At 37.1% G+C, this 6,964-nt stretch overlaps 1 pseudogene; it reads left to right on the top strand.

Moving 5' to 3' along the window:
• Positions 1-570: 570 nt before the first annotated feature.
• LOC132503071 (very-long-chain (3R)-3-hydroxyacyl-CoA dehydratase 1-like) lies at positions 571-1,320 on the top strand (annotated as a pseudogene).
• The last annotated feature ends 5,644 nt before the right edge of the window (positions 1,321-6,964 follow it).

Genomic DNA, 6,964 nt, shown 5'->3' with positions numbered 1-6,964 from the left:
ACATCAATAAAGAAACACAACCCTTAAACAACACGTTAGACCAGATAGTATATATATATGTGTGTGTATGCACATGTGTGTGTGTATATACATATATACATACATACATACACACACATATATATGTATATATATATAATATTCCACTGAAAAGCAGCAGAATACGCATTCTTTTCAAATACACATGGAACATGTTTACATGGATGCACATGGAATGTGTGCACATGGATGCACATGGAGCATGTGCACATGGATGCACATGGAACATACTATGCTACCAAGCAGGTCTCAGTAAATTTAAGAAAACTAAAATCATATCAACCATCATTTCTGACCACAATGCTATGAGACTAGAAATCAACTATAGAAAAACAGACTGCAAAATACACAAACACATGGAGGCTAATCAATATGCTACTAAACAACGAAGAAATAAAAAAATCTGGAAACAAATGAACATGAAAACACAATAATTCAAAATCTATGGGGGCTGGGGGTGCCCGCTCCTCCCCCAGTGGGTGGCTGGGCTGGCAGTGCTGAGCTCCCTGTGTGTGGCACAGGGGGCGCCTGATGGATGCAGTGCCAGTGGGTGATGGCGCTTCAGCAGTGTGCTCAGCTGGGCCCCCTCCCACTCCCCTGCTCCTCTCATCCACGTCCCCCCAGCTGTGCGGCCACCATGGCGTCTGGTGAGGAGGACAGTACCAGTGGCAGTGCCTCGGAGGCCATGGGCAAGAGGAGGTGCCTAGGCTTCTTGGCCACCGCCTGGCTCACCTTCTACAGCATCACCACGACTGCAGGGTGGCTGGTACTGGCTACTACATGTACTGTAGTAAAAATGTACTGGCTGGTACATTTTTATGTGGGAAAAGGAATACACAAAGGTTTATATAAAAGTATTTAGAAGACACTTAAATTTTTCCAGACATTTGCATTGCTTGCAGAATTGTACCTACTTCTGTGCTTGTGGCTGGGGTCCAAGTGAGTTCAAGAATCTTTATGGTGTGGCTCTTTACTCACATTATAAAACCAATATAATTTTTTTAATCATTTATATCCTGTCAGAGTTGCTGGTGAACTTCTTACGACATATGCTGCCTTATCATATGTGAAGAAAAAAGGAATGTTCTCAATAAGACTTCTGAATAAATACAATGCTTCTTTTGACTATTATTATTTTCTTCTTATAACCATGGCCTCATATATACCATTGTTTCCACAATCTACTTTCATATGTTACGTCAGAGAAGAAAGGTGCTTCATGGAGAGGTGATCGTTGAAAGGGATGATGAAATGATCCCTACAACAAGATGTTTTTTCTAGAATAACCAGGATTACTTGAGTCTAAGGGTTAATAACAGGAATAAACAGCTTCATGAAAAAAAAATCTATGGGATGTAGCAAAATCAGTTCTAAGGGGGAAGTTTAGAGTGATAAAGTCTACCTCTGGAAACAAGAAAAATCTCAAAATTTCAAACCTTACACCTAAAGGAATTAGAAAAAGAAGAACAAACAAAACCCCAGAAAAAGCAGAAGAAAAGAGATCATAAAGATCAGAGCAAAAATCAATGAAAAGAGATCATAAAGATCAGAGGTAGTAGTAGAAGAAATGAGATCATAAAGATCAGAGCAAAAATAAATGAAATAGAGACTAAAAAAAAAAGATCAATGTAACTAAGAGCTTGTTCTTTGAAAAGATAAATAAAATTGATAAGGCTTTAACCAGACTCACCAAGAAAAATAGAGTGATGGCTCAAATCAATAAAATCAGAAATGAAAAAGGAGACTTTGCAATTGACATCACAGAAATACAAAGACTCATGAGAGTACTACAAACAACTACGTGCCACAAAAATGGACAATTCAGAAAAAAGGGGTAAATTCTGAGAACTCTACAGTCTCCCATGACTGAAACAGGTTTAAATAGAAAATATGAACAGACCAATTACCAGTAATGAAATTGAATCAGTAATTTTAAAAACTTCACAAAAACAAATGTCCAGCACCAGATGGCTTCACAGGTGAATTCTACAAAACATTTAAAGAAGAGTTAACACCTATTATTTTCAAACTATTTCAAAAAATTGCAGAGTAAGGAGCACGTCCAAACTCATTCTACAAGGCCAGCATCACCATCACACCAAAACTAAACAAAAATATCATCACAAAAAAGAAAATTAGAGGCCAGGGTCACTGACAAACATATATGCAAAAATCCTCAAAAAACATTAGCAAACTGAACCTAACAATACATTAAAAGGATCATACATCATGATCAAGTGGGATTTATCCCAGGGATGCAAGGCTGGTTCAATATCTGCAAACCAATCAGTGTGATACCTTACATTAACACTTTGAAGAATAAAAATCATATGATCTCCATACTGGCTGTATCAATTTACATTCCCACCAACAGTACAAGCAGTTTCCCTTTTCCCCACACCCTCCCAGCATTTACTGTTTGTAGATTTTTTGATGATGGCCATTCTGACTGGTGTGAGGTGATACCTCATTGTAGTTTTGATTCGCATTTCTCTAATGATTAGTGATATTGAGCATCTTGTCATGTGTTTGTTGGCAATCTGTATATCTTCTTTGGAGAAATGTCTGCTTAGGCCTTCTGCCCATTTTTGGATTGGATTGTTTATTTTTTGATATTGAGCTGCATGAGCTGCTTCTATATTTTGGAGATTAATCCTTTGTCAGTTGCTTCATTTGCAAATATTTTCTCCCATTCTGAGGGTTGTCTTTTCATCTTTTTTATGGTTTCCTTTGCTGTGCAACAGCTTTGAAGTTTCATTAGGTCCCATGTGTTTATTTTTGTTTTTATTTCCATTTCTCTAGGAGGTGGGTCAAAAAGGATCTTGCCGTGATTTATGTCATAGAATGTTCTGCCTATGTTTTCCTCTAAGAGTTTGATAGTTTCTGGCCTTACATTTAGGTCTATAATTCATTTTGAGTTTATTTTTGTGTATGGTGTTAGGGATTGTTCTAATTTCATTCTTTTACATGTAGCTGTCCAGTTTTCCCAGCACCACTTAATGAAGAGGCTGTCTTTTCTCCATTAGGTAGTCTTGCCTCCTTTATCAAAGATAAGGTGACCATATGTGCGTGGGTCTATCTCTGGGCTTTCTATCCTGTTCCATTGATCTATCTTTCTGTTTTTGTGCCAGTACCATACTGCCTTGATTACTGTAGCTTTGTAGTATAGTCTGAAGACAGGGACCCTGATTCCTCCACCTCCGTTTTTCTTTCTCAAGACTGCTTTGGTTATATGGGTTTTTTTTGTGTTTCCATACAAATTGTGAAATTTTTTGTTCTAGTTCTGTGAAAAATGCCAGTGGTAGTTTGATAGGGATTGCATTGAATCTTTAGATTGCTTTGGGTAGTATAGTCATTTTCACAATGTTGATTCTTCCAATCCAAGAATATGATATATCTCTCCATCTGTTTATATCATCTTTAATTTCTTTTATCAGTGTCTTACAGTTTTCTGCATACAGGTCTTTTGTCTCCTAAAGTAGGTTTATTCCTAGCTACTTTATTCTTTTTGTTGCAATGGTAAATGAGAGTGTTTCCTTAATTTCCCTTTTAGATTTTTCATCATTAGTGTATAGAAATGCAAGAAATTTCTTTCTTTTTTTTTTTTTTTTTTGTGGTACGCGGGCCTCTCACTGTTGTGGCCTCTCCCGTTGCGGAGCACAGGCTCCGGATGTACAGGCTCAGCGGCCATGGCTCACGGGCCCAGCCGCTCCGCGGCATATGGGATCCTCCCGGACCGGGGCACGAACCCGTATCCCCTGCATCGGCAGGTGGACTCTCAACCACTGCGCCACCAGGGAGGCCCGAAATGCAAGAAATTTCTGTGCCTTAATTTTGTATCCTGCTACTCTACCGAATTCATTGATTAGCTCTAGTAGTTTTCTGGTAGCATCTTTAGGATTCTCTGTGTATAGTATCATGTCATCTGCAAATAGTGACAGTTTTACTTCTCCTTTTATGGTTTGGATTCCTTTTATTTCCTTTTCTTCTCTGATTGCTGTGGCTAAAACTTCCAAAACTATGTTGAATAATAGTGGTGAGAGTGAGCAACCTTGTCTTGTTCCTGACCTTAGAGGAAATGGTTTCAGTTTTTCACCATGGAGGATGATGTTGGCTGTGGGTTTGTCATATATGGCCTTTATTATGTTGAGGTAAGTTCCCTCTATGCATACGTTCTGGAGAGTTTTATCATAAATGGGTGTTGAATTTTGTCAAAAGCTTTTTCTGCATCAATTGAGATTATCACATGGTTTTTATCCTTCAGTTTGTTAATATGGTGTATCACATTGTTTGATTTGTGTATATTGAAGAATCCTTGCATTCCTGGAATAAACCCCACTTGATCATGGTGTATGATCCATTTAATGTGCTGTTGGATTCAGTTTGCTACTATTTTGTTGAGGATTTTTGCATCTATGTTCATCAGAGATAGTGGCCTGTATGGAGGTTCCTTAAAAAACTAAAGATAGAACTACCATATGACCCAGCAAGCCCACTACTGGGCACATACCCTGAGAAAACCATAATTCAAAAAGAGTCATGTACCACAATGTTCACTGAAGCACTCTTTACAATAGTCAGGACGTGGAAGCAACCTAATTGTTCATCAACAGAGAATGGATAAAGAAGATGTGGCACATATATACAATGGAATATTACTCAGCCATAAAAAGAAACAAAATTGAGTTATTTGTAGTGAGGTGGATGGACCTAGAGTCTTTCATACAGAATGAAGTAAGTCAGAAAGAGAAAAACTAATATGCTAACCCATATATATGGAATCTAAAAAAAATGTTTCTGAAGAACCTAGGGGCAGGACAGGAATAAAGACACAGATGTAGAGAATGGACTTGAGGACACGGGGAGGGGGAAGGATAAGCTGGGATGAACTGAGAGAGTAAAATTGACACACATACACTACCAAATGTAAAATAGCTAGCTAGTGGGAAGCAGCTGCATGGCACAGGGAGATCAGCTTGGTGCTTTGCGACCACCTAGAGGGGTGCGATAAGGAGGGTGGGAGGGAAATGCAAGAGGGAGGGGATATGGGGATATACATATACATATACCTTATTCACTTTTTTATACAGAAGAAACTAACACAGCACTGTAAAGCAATTATACTCCAATAAAGATGTTAAAAAAATCATATGATCTTCTCAATAGAGCAGTAAAAGCTTCTGACAAAATTCAACATTAATTTATGTTGATAAACATGCTCATAAAGTATGACATACTTAAAAAGTATGTCAACATACTTTGTAAAAAGTCTCCAGAAAGTGGGTATAGAAGGAACATACTTCAACATAATAAAGGCATGTGAGCCTTTAGGTACACAGCTAACAACATACTCAATGGTGAAAAGCTGAAAGCATTTCCTCTAAGTTTAGGAAAAAGACAAGGATGCCTACTCTAGCCACTTTTATTCAACATATTATGAGAAGTGCTAGCCACTCCAATCTGGCAAGAAAAAGAAGTAAAAAGAATCCAAATTGGAAAGGAAGAAGTTAAACTGTCACTGTTTGCTGATGACAATAATATACACAGAAAATATAAAGATGCCACCAAAAAACTACTAGAGCTCATCAATGAATTTAGTGAAGTTGCAGGATACAAAATTAATATACAGAAATCTGTTGCACTTCTATAACAACAAAGTATCAGAAAGAGAAATTAAGGAAACAATCCCATTTGCAATCATATCAAAAAGAATAAAATACCTAGGAATAAATATAACATAGGTGGTTAAAGATCTGTACTTGGAAAACTATAAGACACAGATGAAAGACATTGAAGACAACACAAACAGATGGAAAGATATACCATGTTCATGATTTGGAAGAACTGATATTGTTAAAATGACCATACCACTGAATGCAACCTAAAGGTTCAATGCAATGCCTATCAAAATACTAATGGCATTTTCCACAGAACTAGAACAAATAATTTTTAAATTTGTATCAAAACACAGAAGACCCTGAATAGCTAAAACAATCTTGAGAAAGAATAACGGAGCTGGAGGTATCATGTTCCATGACTTCATACTATATACTACAAAGCTGCAGTAATCAAAACAGTATGGTACTGGCACAAAAAGAGATATATAGATCAATGGAATAGAGAATCCAGAAACGAACTCACACTTATGTGGTCAATTTATTACAAAGGAGACAAGAATATACAAAGGCAAAAAAGCCTCTTCGAGAAATGGTGTTGGGAAAACTGGACAGCTACATGCAAAAGAATCAAACTGTACTGCTTTCTCACACCATTACAAAAATAAACTCAAAATGGATTAATGGCTTACCATCAATAAACTCACACCATTACAAAAATAAACTCAAAATGGATTAATGGCTTAAATGTAAGTCATGAAGCCATAAAAATTCTAGAAGAAAACATAGGCAGAGCACTCTTTGACATAAATTGTAGCAATATTTTTTGTATCTGTCTTCTATGGCAAAGGGAACAAAGTAAAAATAAACAAACGGGACCTAATTAAACTTAAAAGCTTTTGCATAGCAAAGGAAACCATTGGGAAAAAAAAAACCCAACCTGCTGAATAGGAGAACATATTCGCAAATGATATGACCAATAAGGGGTTAATATCCAAAATTTATAAACACCTCATACAACTCAGTATCACAAAAACATACAACCTGATTAAAAAATCGTCAAGAGACCTGAATAGACATTTTTTCGAAGAAGACATACAGATGGCCAACAGGTCCATGAAAATATATTCAACATTGCTAAACATCAGAGAAATGTAAATCAAAACCACAATGAGATATCACCTCATACCTGTCAGACTGTCTATCATCAAAATGACCACAGATAACAAATGCTGGTGCGGATGTGGAGAAAAGGGAACACTTGTACACTGTTGGTGGGAATGTAAATTTTTGCAGCCACTATGGAAAAC

This window comes from Mesoplodon densirostris, chromosome 2 (genome assembly GCF_025265405.1).
Source record: "Mesoplodon densirostris isolate mMesDen1 chromosome 2, mMesDen1 primary haplotype, whole genome shotgun sequence".
Taxonomy (NCBI): Eukaryota; Metazoa; Chordata; class Mammalia; order Artiodactyla; family Ziphiidae; genus Mesoplodon; species Mesoplodon densirostris.
The sequence above is the reverse complement of the archived record's forward strand: the minus strand, read 5'-3'. Positions and strand labels throughout refer to the sequence as shown.